The 17,246-nt window shown below is 39.8% G+C and overlaps 1 pseudogene; it reads right to left on the bottom strand.

The window, feature by feature from the left end:
• Positions 1-2,303: 2,303 nt before the first annotated feature.
• LOC140647264 (ATP-dependent translocase ABCB1-like) overlaps positions 2,304-17,246 on the bottom strand; it is a 48,867-nt pseudogene continuing 33,924 nt past the window's right edge.

The raw sequence follows: 17,246 nt of genomic DNA, 5'->3' as shown, positions 1-17,246 counted from the left end.
TTATTATTTGTTTTACAGAAACAACTGCATCCTTGGCTAACACTGAACCAGTCTCTTTGCCCTTTGGAAGCTCTGTTGCGTATTTTTTTCCACAGTAGCAAGAACAGAGTTTCCCTTTTTATTTCCTTCCTCAAAGCCTGACACTTTTCTGAGTAACAGGCCAGGGTGTGTTATACTGTGTCTTTTTGCCTCAGAAAACAGTCTCATTATTCCAGCCTTTGTCTTCCCTGCCTTTATTGGACTACTTGTACGTCCTGTCTCAATTAAATCTGACAACCATTCATTGTTTAATGGTTGATTTGAGGTCTTCCAAAACTCATACAGAGTGAGAATCCATTCCTGTTCTGGAGTGCTTATAATAACCCACTCTCTTTCTCGGAAGTAAATGACTTTCTGAAATCTCTCGGTTAGCGAAGCATGTGTCTTTATGATACTGTGATTTCTGTGAGATAGATAAGGATTTTGGATCGAGATATGTCTGATGATTTTTGTTCTTTTTTTTTATAAGTTCTCTCTGACAGCTACAACCTTTCACCTCTCAGTTAGTAAACCTGGTTGCAACAGTGACAAGGACAGTTTGCTTTGAACACTCATTTGAAACAGCCTGAAATCTGATGAAGGGTGTAATTTTGCATTTATTTGCATTTATTTTTCACACACCTACCCCTGCCTCTCTGGGGATTTCTGGGAGCATAGAAATCCTGGCAGAAATATGGAAAAAGGAAAATTATTTCAGCAAGTGTATCACTGAGAAAATGTCATTCAATCACCAGCGTAAGCAGAATTTCCTGTTCAGCTGGGACAGTCTGTGCCTTGCCTGAAGACAGAAGTGTATCCAGAGAGAACAAAATTAAATTCTGTGAGTTGTCAGAGCTACTTGTTATGTGCTGTGGATGCATGAATTCACCAGTGTGGTGTTAATGTCCTTGTTGTAAGGAGTAAAGCATTTCTGATTAAAAGTTGTTCTACTAAGTTTATGCTCTATGGACCATGTGGGACTAAAGCATACAGTGTTGAACAGGGTTTGTTTTGGTTTGGTTTTTTTTGTCTGTGTGGATTTGGGAAAATGTGTAATCAATGCAGAAGGAGCATAATGCAGTTAGGGGCTCTGATTTCAGGTCAGGGTGGTTAAGCTGTGCAGTCCCATTGTCATAGGACAGGCACCATTTGCTTTGAAGACACTGAGACTAAAGCAGGGGGTTGCAGAAGTTGGCTGCACCCATTAGTGCAGTGAGAATAGGAGCCAGGTTTCTGCATTGGTGGGACTGGGCCAGTTGCCAATCCCAACAGGCTTCCTTTTGTTAAAGGAGAAGCTGCTGCCCGAGCATTCACACGCCATTCCAGGAGTGGCACACACACCGCCCGAGACTTTAACTGCTAGGACCAGAGTCCCTTTGCAGCGGCAGCTCCACTGAGCTGACGGGTGCCCCTTTTCGACTCCTTGCTCACGCATGCACGCTCACGCATGCACACTCGCTCTCGGGCGCTTCCTCTCCCCTATGGCTTGGCCCTAGGTTTCCCGAAGCAGAGTCTCTGATATGATGTACGCCAGACAAATTTATTGATTGGTACAGCGGTGAAAACAGCTCAAGCTGGGTGCCTCCAGAGGGGGACCCAGGACAAAGAAATCCCTGGGCAATTATACCCTTACAATTTAAATTCCCCTCCTCTCAGGAGACAGTTCGGACCAACAATAGTAGTAGGGTCTGGGGTCTTCCCATTCTTCATTGGGTCCCTTCATTGTCTCTAGGCAGGCCCATTCTTCTCTTATCTCTAAGGTTGCAGCTTCTACTAAGGTTGAAGCCTCCTTACCTTTCTAGTGTGCACTGGTTTCAGGGGCCTTCCTTCATGTAGGCAAGTAAATTTCAGTGCATGGTCAGTGGATCTTGTTGAAAGTTCACAGCTTGCAGCCTAAGGCTTCAACAAGCCTTGATACTAATGCTAAAGTGACTACTACAACACTTTTTCCCCTGCTCTGGGCTGCACGTGCATTTATTTAGAAACAGTCATATGGTGCTTTGGACCGTATGTACTCTGGACAGTACCGCATGTACTCTGGACAGTACTCTGGAATGGTGCTTTGGGCCTGTCGGTGTTGAAGATGTAAAAACAGCTTTTGTGCTGGTGGAAGAAGAGGGTTCGGTTCTTAAAGCAAATGTACCTCAGTTAGTTATTAGTTATGGGGCTTTAGGGAACTATTTACAGGATTTTACCAAAACCAGAAGTAGTGAAACATCCTTAGTAGTCTCATACAAAAGACTGAACCAGCTGTACAGCTGCACTTCAGCAACAGGTACTGCCCACTATCGCACATTGTATGGCCCTCTTTGAACGTTGACCAGAGAACGGCAGATGCCTTTTCCAGCCAGGAGCTGCTGTTGGGTCCCTTGCTCTATGACCTTGCCGTTCTGGACCATGGCAATCTTGTCAGCATTTTGGATGGTGGAGAGGTCGTGAGCTATCATGATACAGGTGCAACATTCTCTGGCTTTATCCAGCACTTTGGGGACAATGAGCAAACCAAAAGGTGAATTAAAAACAAATACAGCAGCTGTTTCCACCTGTGGTGCCCCTAGTCTGTCATCTGTTATTTGTGATAGAGCAATAACGGAGGTGATGTTTCTATGGCGTTGGAGGTGAAAAACTGTTACCCCTGATAACTGGTTCAGATCCCTGTTTGTACGTCTGGGGTGGGGGACAGGAGACAATATAGTGCTTGCCTGGTGTACATGCATTCATATTTTCACTTGCCCCAGAAGTCAGGTCAAGCAGACTTCTCCAGGGTTGCAGCCTGGCCCTTCCTCACTGCCGCAGGCAGGTCTTAGTTGGTCAGTTTTAGAAATTGTCCCCAACAAACTGGTCTGGCTCCTTTGACAAGCCATGTACTTTCTCTCTCACTTTCAGCAACATGGGAAACTGCTCCAAATTTCAGTCCCACTCATTAAATAATTACAACTTAATCCCCCAAATGGTTCCATTATAAAATCATGGTATAATCAAATAGCATGATGGATAATTTTGTATTCTAGTTTCTAAGCGCTAGGTATGGGGTACTTAGTACACACACTTTTAACTCCCCCCCTTTTTTTTAATACTCTGAAGGTTATGAATTCTTTAATGTCACCTCATGTTCTGGGCTCGGTGGCCACAAAGATGCCAAATGTTGCAATAAAATTGTTTTGAAAATTGATAACACTGAATTCCTTTTGGGATGGGGGGTGGGTAAGTTTGTTTGTTTGTTTGTTTGTTACAAAAAAAAGCCTCCTGTTGGCATGACCAGCCAACTTGCAAAGCCAAGGTACCTTTTCACTTTCTGTACCCAGTGCAGAGGTAGCTTCATCTAAACAGCAGGGTCTGGGGCTGCCGTACAAGAGCTTGGGCAATAGCAATGCGTTACTTCTGACCATCAGAGAGCTGGGTTCCTTTGTCTCCCATGTGTGTACTGTATTTCTAGGTATAGAGAGTAAGCACAAGTGTAAACCTGGATTTGGACCTAATCCTGTGGAGCGTGACGTTTGAGCTGCATTTCCACTGAGTGATGGGTCTGGGGCAGCCCCTTTCCCAGTCACCAGGGCAAGCATGGGTGAGGAGCCTACGAACAGTAGCTGAGCTGAGAAACACATTTCTGAGTGTATTTAACTGAGAGCAAACCCCGTGATGCTGAGCAAGAGCAGTGTCATTTGTTTTGGGTAGGGGACCAAGATGCAGAGAAGCTGAGTGCAGGGTGTGAGAGGGAGGTGGTGACATTGATAGGAGCTAACCCAAGACTCGGCTTAGCACCAAGCAGCCTGTGCAGTCAGGTCTTCTTTTCACCACTCCGGTTCTCCATAAGAAGAAAACTCAGCCTGAGAGACACTGAGAGTGATTTAGGATGAATGGGAAGCCAGACAAATTCAAAATCTCATCTGCCTCGCACCCTATTTTAAAGCTGACACAAATTTACTCAAGAAATTTGATTCAAGCTCTGTGCTTCCCCCATTTGTTACCTGCTGTGTGAACAAATGTGCATCTCTCATCTAAGGGATGAGGCTTGGCAGGGAAAACCCACCAACCTCCTAAGCCTGTGGGAATTTATTGACTGAGAAATATTTGTCCTAGCCCATATTTTCCACAAGAGTGAGCTGACAAGCAGGTGTTAGCTTCAGCCGATCAGTTCAGACAGCAGGTAAGAAGAGCCTTTGCTTGCATTCACCTGCCAGCAGCTGCTCAGCAGGACGTGAGCAGATCAGCTTCTGGATTTTTTTTTTTTCCCTAGCATAATTATTCACAACCAATGTAGAAAACCAGAAGCTGCTCTTCCCTCCAAGATGCTATTTATTTTGCAGCAAAAAGATCCACTGTACCAGAGACTCATCTTGTCACATCAGATGCAACCAGGAGATAACAACAGGTATAAACAGGGAAAGGGAGAGAAGGAAGCAGGAACAAGATGGTGGGTTTCTGCCTGTTTTTCCAAGCCAACTCTGTGTGTGACTTTACACACCCAGCTAATGAGATATTGTAAAAAGGAGGGTGAGACCAGCGCTCCTTGGGCTGCCTTAGCACTTTCCTGCTGCTTTCGCTTAACTGAAGGGAAGTACCCAGCCTCTTTTTCAGTACTTTCTGCATGTCTGTTGCTCCATTCTCTTCTGTCTAGAATGACTTGCCTGAGTACCGATATCACCCAGGTTATTTTGTTAACAGGCACTTCTCCTGCAGAGATGAAGACCCCTCCCATTCAGGCATCTGCAGCAGTGGGACTGAGCAAGTGCCTGCAGCCACTGTCACCTCCTAGCTCTCTGCTTGTCTTCTGGGGGGAAAAAGCCCCCAAATTTCAATGTCTAATTCAGTAAGTCACGGAAGTAGAAATGCTTTTAACCTGTATTTACTTAGGAAAGCATGAATAGACACTGTGGTTTTTTCCCCCAGTTGCAAGTTGGAAATGAGGGCCTAATTACCTTTGGTAGTGATTCAATGAAGGAATGAATACTGACTTCTTTTGCTGCACTGCCAATCTCCTCACATGACACCTGCCGACTGTTATCTCCATATGCGATGTTTTCAGCAATAGTGCAGTCAAACAGCATTGGTTCTTGTGAGATGATACCAGTCTGAGCTCTCAGCCACTGGATATTTAGTGTCTTTGCATTTTGGCCATCCAGGAGCTAAAAAGTAAAAAATAATATATTTTAATCATAGTACTTTATAGATGGCTGGGTTTTGTTTGTGGTGGTTTTGTGGTTTTTTTTTTAAATTTAGCAACATTAAGGCCTTTAGCAGACAGGGAACTCAGGCTATTTCATGCCCTGAGTCTGTTAACTTAGGCACTTATGCATGGCAGCAGAGATGGGGAGAGGCGTGTTAAAGCCTAGTTATGTTTGCAATCAATACAATGACATCAGATGTCTCTGTGAACCTTGGAAAAACTCCAGCTGTATGAAGCCACTGTATTGCACCCCACTTGTTTATCACCCTAGCTAAAAGAGCCAATACAGATCTACTTTCTCTGCCATCTTGCTATCAGTACTAGAGACATTTGGTACTATGCTGGTGACAGAAAGATCTATTTCAGAAACCAGTAGAAGATCTATACCACAAAGTGTTTCCACAGCCACTTCCTTTATTAGCAGCTTTATCCGGTCTCTATTATGCTGACCTGGGAGTCAGATGCCCTCGCCTCTCAAATAACAGTAAGGGGGGACAGTAATGGACAGTAGTCCCTAATCCCATACCTGAAAATCATCCTTGTACATCAGTGAGAAAAATGCATCTACCACCACTTGCTCATGTAAGATGAGATACATGTGTAAAACTCTATGTATCAGCACTTGAACTCCTCTTCTCCCACTGTGCCTTATCTGGACATTAGCATCCACAATTATAAGTTCAACTGTCTCCATTATGCAAAGACTTATTTTGTCTAAACTAAAACATCAGTCCATTATCCTCATGACTTCTGTCTAAAGCAGAACTAATGAGCTGTGGACTAAATCACTGTCCTGTGCCTGTGGGTGCACCGGGACATTGGACTCTTGGAGCCCAGATCATCTTTTCGTTCTGTTTATACAGCACCTGGCATTGCAGAGAGCTTGGATTCCCGAGGCTTGGATTCCTCAGTACAATGATCAACTACAAAATGATAGGTGTGGTGGGTTGACTGTGGCTTGATGCCAGGTGCCCACCAAAGCCGCTCTGTCACTCTCCCTCCTCAGCTGGACAGGAAGAGAAAATGTAACGAAAGGCTCATGGGTCGAGATAAGGGCAGTTTAATAAAAGTAAAAGCAAAGGCCACACATGGAAGGAAAAGGAAAACAAAAGATTTATTCTCTACTTCCCATCAGCAGGTGATGTCCAGCCACTTCCAGGGAAGCAGGACTTCAGTAAGCATAGGGGTTGCTCCCGAAGACAAACGTCGTAAATAACGAATGCCCCCCTTCCTCCTCCTTTCCCTTAGCTGTTATTGCTGAGCGGACATCATATGGTGTGGAATATCCCTTTGGTCAGTTGGGGTCAGCCGTCCTGGCTACGTCCCCTCCCAAGATCTTGCCCACCCCCAGCCTATTCTGGTGGTGGTGGGGGAATGTTGGAGAGACAGCCGTGATGCTGTGCCAGCACTGCTCAGCAGGAGCCAAAACACTGCTGTGTTATCAGCGCCTTTCTAGCTGCCAATACAAAGCACAGCACTCTGAGGGCTGCTCTGGGAAAAATTAACTCCATCTCAGCCAGACCCAATACAATAGGCTACATGTTTCTATCTTTACAAGAAAAATTGTATTTGTGTGCACATGAGAGTAGGGACACCTTTGTAAGGAATAGCTTGACTTGCCAGCTGTTTTCTGTGTGGGTTGATGAGATTAATCTGTCTTCTTGTTCTCATAATGTAATAGAAGCAGTTAAATGATTAAGCACTGAATAAGTATTTTTTCCAGTCTCAGATATCTCACAGTTCAAGGTCACACTCTCATTGACAAGCATCAGGAACTAAATAGAAACTCCAGGGAGAAGAAGCCAAAAGGTCACTCCAGCATGTCCATCTGTCAAGGAGGCTGTCTGTAATTCAGGCTGCAGTTCAGTTTGAGCTACAGATGAGAGTTTTGCCTTTCACAGGGAGTCAGGACTGTGGTGGGAGGCAGATATCTGGGTTTGGGAAGTCCGGTGGTCACATTTTTCTCTGACTTTTAGAGAAAAGATCCAGATCCTCTGAACTGAAGCCCTAACTATGGATGAAATACAGATGTAAGTGAAGAAACAGATGAAATATGAGATCATTTTATTTGGCAAGTACAAAATTGTCCTAGGAATGCACAGACATCTATCTGCAGCCTCCAGATGTTTCAAGATCCAAGAAGAGCTTTGCAGGTTTTTTTTCCATCTTCCCTTTACTTAGTTTTTACATGCTAGGTGACGATGCAATGAAGTCCAGTGGCTACCCTAAGCAGTGCTGCTGTTAAATTTCCAACAATTTGTCCTTACTGTAATTAAACTAAACCTCAGTGATACCAGGAGGCTCTGATCAGGCCAATGTACCAACTTCTCTCCATTGGATCTTGTTCTAGTAACTTGAAATGGCATGGGAAATTCAGAAATTTTACTTTCCTTCTACTTTTCCCATGATTGCATAGAGAATATTGAAAATCCATGTGTTTCTGCCCTTCATTTTCAAAAATATTACAAAAATTATATTAGAAACATTGACAAAAGTGAGTAGTTACACTAGCAAACATGTAATGAGATTATTTAAGAGGGGAAAAAAAGGCAAATAAATTATATTAATAAAAGAGAGTAAGCATGTATCATGTACCTGCAACTTTGATGTGGAACACTTTCCATTTCTCCACTGAGTGGATCATAAAATCTCTCAAGCAGCTGAACAACAGTGCTCTTTCCACAGCCACTGCTACCAACAAGAGCCAGAGTTTGTCCTTTTTCTACGTTCATGTTCAAACCTCAGAGCACTTTGGCCTCTGGTTGGGTTGGGTAGTTAAATGCCACATCGTTGAATGTTATGTTTCCACCAAATATTTTCTGATTGAAACAGTAGAGTTAGGTCAATTTTTTAGGCTAATGTAACAGATCATAAAAGACTATGAAGAGCATTCATAAAAGAGGTCAGCGGGAGTTTTTCCAAAGGATCAGACTTCTTTTTTTCCCAGGACTTAATATGTAGTGATAAGCTATTGTGAAAACACAAATTCTCTCCTAAATATTATTCTCTGCAGGCATATTTTAATTAAAATTCTGTTCCGTAAACACAAATTCTGACAGCATCTCTTACACCATCTGTTAAACAAGATTACATTTTCAAAAGTAACAATAACTCTAGGTGGCTGACTTCTGTCTGCTTTGCAAGGACCTCGTTCAGATTCTTGGCATGTTCCTTGTTGATTTTTTTTTAATTTTTGTCCTTAGAGATATTGAAAATAGCCTACTATTTTTGATCTGTGCACAGAATCAATCCTTCTACTTAAAGATCTTTTCTAATTAATTTACTATAAAATGTAATATGATCTATGTAATATGGATATATGCCTACACGAGAAGAAATATAGTTCATATGAATGAGTATATATAAAATGTAAGTATAGACATATGCAAATGACCAAACATAACAGCTCAAACGTATGCTACTTCATAGCTATTTTCCTTTATTATGTGTGTGCATATATGTGCTCATATATATGCATATATATATACATAATGAACACAAGTTTTATAATATATATGTGATAGTTTTCTGGAACGCTCTGTCCTCTTTGTTATATGACAGGCCACATGCGCCCATATGTTCATATACATTGTTAGTTACTAAAGTATGTGACAATCTATTATGGACAACTTAAAAATAAGTTATCGCTCAAAAATTTCTGGTTAAATATTAGAGGCCTAGTTATATGTTCAAGATCTATGCTTAGGTAGCTTCATGCAAGAAAGTCTTGAAAAATGATCTCTGCTGCATTAACCCTATTTCCACTGGCTCTTAAAGAAGTTTCACCAAGAGACAGGTGAGGTTTTGGCAGGAGAAGACACAAAGCAAAGCTTAACCCCAGTTTGGTTGGATGAGTCAGATGTGAATGGGCTCACACAGTACTTGTTCTCAGTAGCTATGATGTGAGTGGGAGAAAAAAAAGAAAAACAGGCTTGAAATAAATTAGAGGAATATGCTATGCTGTGCATAACACCATGCTTACTTACAGGCTTCTCTCCTTCCTCACCGTAGCTATCTATGGAGGGTACTCTTTCAAACAGCATGAACAAATGGGCTGCTGACATCTGGGCTTTGGCATAGTCTGGAGTGAAAGAAGTACTTTGTCCTCATGCCATTGCACCAGATACAATAGCTGAAAACACTCTGTAAAGACAAAAAGGAGAAAAATGTATTGACATTGATGTGGCAAGAAAAGCTTTTATGGGCAGATTAGGGGCTTCAGATAAATACTAATTAATAAGGCTGAGGTAGGGTGAGAGCTGTCTACTGCAAACTCTGTGACTTTTTTCCTTACTGAGAAAATCCATAATATATTTGTAGGGAGGAGAGTAGCACTCTAAGCTTCCCTTCCTTGCCCACTTGACTGGATTTATTAGAAAAGGATGTGTTGATTTCTGTTTCTGTTCTTAATGCATGAGATGTGGTAGGATGTTAGTTCCTTGCAGCTCCGTTCCTTCATCTATAAAATTGAAGGTATTAGTTGTGAAGCAGTCTGAGGATTATGGAGAAATTTGCCATTCCACATTTCCTGTGAATAGCCCAGTCTTCCAGCCACAATCAAATCTTTGAGTTCAGGAGAAAAAGGCAAAAGGCAAATGGGAGATGAGAAAGAGGCATGAAATCTGGGATGAGCAAAGGGCAGCAGGAGAGAAGATACACAGTGAGAAGGGATTCACTTGAATGCGTAGGGGAAGGGAGGGTAATGCTGGTATCTGAGAAGGGGTTGGTGTAATCAGGGTAACAAGCAGCTTTAGTTTCAGCAGCATTTTTTGCCAGGCAAGAGTGTGGCAAGTGCTGAAAGCAAGCACGGAATGTGCATGGGAGACAAGGTGGCTATTGACAAACACGGACAGGGATTTCAGCTGCAGGGAGAAAAGCAAAAGACTTGGTTAAATGCTGGAGATAGATAGGGAGGGAGGAAAGAGAAGGTTGGAAAGGTGCCAGTCGATGGGAAAACTCACTGGAAACACTTGGAGAAGCTTTTTCAGCTCTGGCCGGGTGTTTCAGATGTGGTGTTTGCTGAATGTTTCTCCTGCTCTCCACCTCTCCCAGGGCTCATAATTTCCTCACCTCAGTTTCACTCATTACTTGCTCCACTTACCTTTTAATCTGGTCCACCTATGCTCCCTATAGCTAAGCCATGTGATTCTGTTGTTAAAGAAACCTTGTTGGCCATGAAAACAAGGGATGGCTTTGCTTTGCCTGTCTTCATGTTGCCTTCCTTTCACCCTGGGCAAGCTGATTACAAGGGAAATTGTATGTAGGTAGCTAAACACAGTCTAAAAGCATCACTTATTTTGGATTTGTAATAGTGTAAGGAAGGAAGGGGAATGTAAGGGTGAAGAATGGAAGACACAAGTATTTATTGATTTTTTCAGTTCTTTACTCCGTGACTTCATGATACCTACAGAAAAATCAAACATATTCTCCCACATGGACAAAAAAGAATCTAACAAAGAGATACTCAGAAAAGCACATCTTTAAACCGCATATGTCCATTTCTCACTAGGTAGGCACCAAACCTAAAACACCCAGCATAAGCAAAGTACATAATAGCTTGTGTAAAGGCAAAAGTAAATCCAAAGATACGTGCCTTCTGTACAGAATTTCTGTAACAAAAACCCCATGTAATCACAATCATATTGTACGTCACTTGTAGCAATCAAGAATGTGAAGAGTATCCTATAATTCAAAAGAAACCACAAGTCCTTAGTATTTTAAAGTAAAATAATCTCCAGCTCTTTGTAAGATCCTAACCTAAGACATCATAATTCCTGTACACTTCAGTTTCCTCTCTGTCTGCAAAAACCGATGAGACTATTGGGCTAGAAGAAGAAATTGCCCTAACTCTAAATATTTTGAGCATGTACAATTTTTATTGTCTTCACCTCATACATTCATTAAAATTATTTTCAAAATTATAATACAGTTGCAATTGAAAGTTCCAATTTGAGGAAATCATCGTGAACTTTAGAATTTCTACAAAGCAGAAATTACTTCAATAGAACAAATCTTTGTGCTTTATCTTACATCGAACTGAAGCAAGTGACAATTCATGAGGTTTCACATGATCTACAATAGTACTTCAATGAAATAGCAGAGTGAACAAATACAGAAGCTGCTATGCAGGTCCACCCTTCTGGTTTCTTCCTCAGGAAAGTCCCACTGATTTTTATAGGTACCTTACCTAAACATACAGGTAAAAACTGACTTTTGGTTTGTTAAACATTAGATCCCCTCAGAAGAAAGGGCTCATGATTATAAGAATAATTCTATTTCCAGAATTACAGCAGCCAACAAAAACATCATGGAGAATTAAAACCAAAACAATTTAGAACATTACCTTTAGAACATTACCTAAAATGTTGAGAACATTAGCTTGAAGGGAAAGATAATCTATATTTTTTATGTCAAAGCTGATTTTGGAATGAAAGATTTCATGATGCACTGACAGAGATAAATTGTGATTCAGTTTATTGGTGTTAATTTATGTTCATATTAAAAAGGAATATTTCAATAACTTTTTTTTAAGAAGCATTTTTTTACTTATAAAATGCTTGCAAACTTTGTCCATACATAAGCTCAAATTTTCTTTCCTGAGTCAAAGTAACAACAGTTTGAATATTTTCTATGGCTTCTGAAGCAATCTGTGTTGGAGAGCAGATATTCATCAGCAGAAAAAACAAGATTATATGGAACTTTTTAAACATAATCTGATAAATAGAATAACTGCAATAGAAGTATGTCTACAATACCGTTGAAAGTGTGGTTGCAACATTTGTAGATATGCTGCTGTTAAAAATATCCAATTAGCATGGATTATAGCAGTGAAGTTGAGACAGCATACATTTTAGCACAGGACAGCAATGGGATTTTATTTTCCAGTGCGCTTGTGTAACCTGCCACAAGGATGATGCCATGCAGCTGTAATCACTGTGGGAGTCCAGTCAGGATAAACTGAACAAGCCTCCATCATCTGCGAATGCATTTGGAACTGCAGGGTATATTCATGGTGCACTATACTCATTTCAGCTCACAATTTAGTTCCAATGTACTCATTTTATGGGAAAAGAAAATTAAAAATTATCCACTGTCTAGAAAGTCACCTGGGACCTGGGAGTCAAGCTCTTTCTCATGTATTGTCACCCATGTAAGATTTGTACACTGTGGAATCCCACTTCCTTCACAGAAGCCCGCCGTAGTGTCTGTACCACTCCAAATCATGTGCTCATGGATTGTACCAGGAGCTAATTGACTCCATTAGATAAGCGTATGACGAATTCTGCTGCTCATAAGGAAGGCATGAAATACATTTACTCTCTTTTAGCTATGTTGTTTCTCCACTACCTTTCAATGAGAGTAGTTTATTTTTATCTCTCATGTGTGAAGATGGCATTTATCTATAGGCAGTTTTCCAGGAAGAACCCCTCTTTTAAAGAGAAGAGTAGAGTTTTACCTAGAGCTAAAAATAGATGCTTGGGACTTGTTTTCCCTCAGGTTTGCTTGATAAGTTGAGAGTGAAACATTTTGCTGAATTGCTATGGAAATACATATGTTTTAAATTTTGCCAGAAACTGGGGATCTGAAAAAAATCATTTTGATTAACATAGTCTGCCAAAATCAGTTATTCAGGTCACTGCCTAACAATCATGTAACTGTTCTCACCAATAGTCTCCAAATAAGTTGGCATGAGATAGTGATAATCAGCTGTAAACAACTTGACTACGAGATAACTTTAAAATATTTCAGTGCATAAGAATGCACTCAGCAACGTTACTTGCTTGGCAAAACTTTATGAATAATTAGTGACAGTATTGTGGATTTTTTTCTTGATTACTCTATCATGTAAAGAAGAACAGGTTTCCTTTTTTCAACACATATATTCTTTTAAAAATAAATCTCTTTTAACTCCTTATTTTAACGTGTAACAAAACACCTCTAGGCTTGTGAATCATCAGCCTTTACTGTAAGTGTAGAAAACAGCTTGGAAGCAAACATGACTCAGCCTTCAACTCAGTAAGAAAAAGGAAAAGCCTAGCAGCTCTAAACATGAGAGCTAACCTCCAGAAACTTAACTATACCCATGCATTTGGCAGACCCTTCTTTCTACATGATTACTTCTACATAGTAAGTAGAATAAATGCTTAGACAATCTACAAATAAGAAACACAATAGACAAAGTAACATGAGGGATAAGCTATTGAAATAACATGGAAAAACTAACATAACTACATGTAAATATTATCTGGCCCCTAGAAAGCAAACATAATGTTTTCTTTCTGTCTGTATTACTGATAAAAATAGTTTTACAAACAGGTAAAGTGAAGTTTTTCTCTGCACAGCCAATTTAAATATGCTTTGAGGCTGAGAAACTTTACAGTTGTCTCACTAACCGCCTTTAATGAGTTTGCTTTTCTTAGAAGCAAGATTGTTTTGGACAATTTCTTTGTTTTTCTAACAGCCAACCTGTGGGCTCACAGAGGTTTCCAAGTCTCACTTCTGGTCCTTGCATTACCCTCTCTTGCCTTTTCCCAACCGCTGTTATCAGCCGAGGCTGGTGAGTAGCCAGTGCAATCATTGTATGATCTGGAAAGAGACATAGAAAATAGAGAACAAGTTTAGCCAGGTCATACAATGATTGCACTGGATACTTATTTCAAAAGAACGTTGTGAGACTTTGTTTGTTAAATTCAAGTTGCGTTGTAAGCCTCAGCTGAAAACTGTTGTAGAATTCATGATAGATAAAAGATGAGTTAATTCCCTTGAATTCTCTTGACTATTTGTTACGTTTTTACTGGGAAAAAATATTATTAAAGAATACTAATTTACATGTGTCGGGGACAACATTCTGCAGATGCCTTGTGATTTGACCTTACAATGAATCATTACTATGTAGATTTATACCAAAATGCCTGGCAGGCAAAACCAAGAGGAATTTCCTTTCTTTTTATTTTAGTGTTAAAAGGGCTAGGAGTAAACACCCAAAACCATTTTCTAATCAGCCTGGAGGCACAGAAATGCCTCTGAGAAACTTTCCTAATGTAGATCATGGAAAGAGAGAATAAGATTTGCTGTGCCCAGACTCCTCTGCACAGCTGACCATGGTGTAACGGGAAGGAGCAAAAGGGCAGAAGAGAGGATCACAGAGGTGCTGTGTTGCTTGGGGTGTGTCAAAAACCCAGTCCCCACAAAGCATGGTCTGTCCTGAGACAGCACATCTTGGGAAGTGAGAAAACAGTTCTCCTCAAAGTTATGAAATGAAATAACACCCTCCCTTTTTGCTGCCACACTCACATTTTCCTTGGAAGCAGATTCCCAGGCTCCTGCTTCCCTTCCCAGCTGAGAGGGGAAGGAATGAAAATCAGAGCAAGGGATTGCAGGGCACGATCAGCTACACTGTCGCTGTGAAGTTTTCATGCATCTTTGTTAGTGATGGTTTCTATACTGTGCCATTTTATACTAAGCTCACAGACAACTGCAAGGTGAGAGAAAGAGAAGATATGTGACAGGTAGAAGAGAGGGGCTCTGAAAGGAAACAAGCTGGAAAGAAATTAGGAAAAAGAAAAAAAGCAGAGTACTGGGAATGAATAGGGAACCCAAATGCAGACTCAGGACAGGCATGAGGGACCCAGGACTTTTAAAATGCTTAGTATGCTCTGAATGCTACAAAGAGTTTGAGAACATAAATTAATAACTCACGTTTTCAATTTTCAGCTTCATATTTGCTATATCACCATTTTGTCAGAACAATACAACAATGCAGACTTTTACTTCTTTGAGTATATTCTTGATCCATCACCTATTAAGCAACACTGTATAGTACAACACAAAACCAGATAAAGTCACTGAACTCACCTTTCCTGTGATTTCCAGTTCCTTCTTATCTTTTTTCCCATGTCCAGCAAGCATCTTCGTTTGAATCATTCCTGTTATAGCAATAATTGTCACAATGGCTAAAAGCAGAAGAGTCAGCTGCCAGCCACGGATCAATGACAAAACAATCCCAGTCCCAAGATTAGCTACATTTTGAGCAATTAGTGCTGGTCTGGAACGTGTAGCCTGGAAAGAATTAAACCGTTGTAAATTACTCTGTTTTATTTGAAAACTAGACAGGAAATATTTGTTACCTAGACAATTGAGATTTATTCACCAGAGGACATCTGAAAGTGCTTGATTTGGTCTAAATATTCTGCAGAACTGGATGCTTTATCTTTTGAAAAACCTTTCTGTTGTACAGATCATTCCCTCAAGTCTTCTCTATCTTATCTAGTCTTCCTCCTCTGTTTCCATCTATTCACTCAGACTTTTAGTCCGTGTTTTCAGGTTTTGCCCAAGAAAACACAATGACCTTTCATAAATCTCATATTTTTTATACATAGAACCATGACTTCAAACTTGCCGGGTCTCCTGAAACATGACATTTCCTAACTCGGAGACCAAGATGACCATTTTTTCTCTCTGACCGTTTTTAACTTTAAGCATGTGAACAAACACAGTGCTGCAATGAGAGCAATCCTCATTTTGAGGCATACACTTAAGCATTTTGTTACTATTTGTAACATTTAGCATGGAAACACGATGCTGTCTAGCCATCTAAGCAGGCTGGAAAACGAACTTTTAATAAACAGGCTCCCCGGATGACTCATTTATACTAGTGATAACAGGGCTGAACATTAGTATGAACTAAAAGCAAAGATTTTATATATATATATACATATATATATATGTATATATATAATACATATCTTACCTACTATTATGATATTAAATTTTTTGTGACACCAAAATAAATATTATTTAAGAAATAATTATTTAATAAATAATATTATATTATTTAATAGATAATAACAGCTTCCAGATGACTGTGTGTGCAGGATTTCTACCTATCGAACCCAGTCTGTAGCTTACTCCATGCTAAACCAGATATGAAAACTACCAGTGCTTGTTACTTACTCTTTTCACTTGTGAGGTATCATTAGCAAGTCTTGTGATTAATGCTCCAGTGCTATTTTTGGGATCATCAAACCAGCTGATCTCCTACAACATGAAATAGAGTTATTATAACCTTAAAAACTTTAGTCTGCACATCACCGAATGAGGCTACATAAGAGAACTTAATCACTTTGGATTACAATGGGATGACACACACAATATGGTGTTCTTTACATGTAACCATAAATACAATAGACCTAAAAGTTTACTAAAGATACAGGAACACAAAACTCAAACCTAAGTTGTGTTAACAATCCGTATATCCTTTTTGCAATAGCACAAACACCACCACATTATTTCATATTAAATGTAGCTTTACAATAATTTTTTGCTTGTGAATTTAACATGTTTTTGATGATCAGATGCTTATGAAATAGCAATACTAAGGAATCTGCGATTTAGGGACAATTACTTGGATGTATAACATGCATCTGCAAAGATTACTAACTAAACAATATACTTTCTGCTGTTATAAAGCTAAAAACACATCTTACTTCTCTGTCAGTTATAAGTACTATGAAATCTGTAAGTCTGCTGTGAAGTGTTTTGAAAGTCTGAGTGTTGCTGCAAAAATCTCTGTGGTGTCTGAGAAGACATACGTAAAATGATACGCAGTGCTGGGACATTACTCAAGACTACCTCTTCCTCATCTGGAAGACACTATTTTTGCAGAAAAAAATCTTGTCAATCATATACTTTTGTATCTCGTTAGCAATTCAGATTAACTGGTCAGAGGGAGAAGTGACTCTAAAGAACTTATTTGAAAAGTAAAACGTCTGAATTAAATGCAAAACATTTGTCTTATTTAAACCCAGGAAGTAAAAATAAAATATTCACTCTATCTTTCCTCCAGATTTGCCAAATATCAAAATGAAAAGATCATTATCATGAAACAATCTAAGTATTTGTATTACTTTATACATACATAATTCTTATCAACAGTATGGTATTTTTGTGTAATAACTGTTCATAAGGTTACTGTAAGAGCTTTTATATTTCCTACCATAAGTGTATAAATGCATAATCTTTAGACATCAACAAACATGCTACATTTTTATTTCTTTGAGCT

The sequence above is a fragment of the Ciconia boyciana genome, chromosome 2, assembly GCF_034638445.1.
Source record: "Ciconia boyciana chromosome 2, ASM3463844v1, whole genome shotgun sequence".
Taxonomy (NCBI): Eukaryota; Metazoa; Chordata; class Aves; order Ciconiiformes; family Ciconiidae; genus Ciconia; species Ciconia boyciana.
Note: the sequence above shows the minus strand (reverse complement) of the source record. Positions and strands in the feature narration are given on the sequence as shown.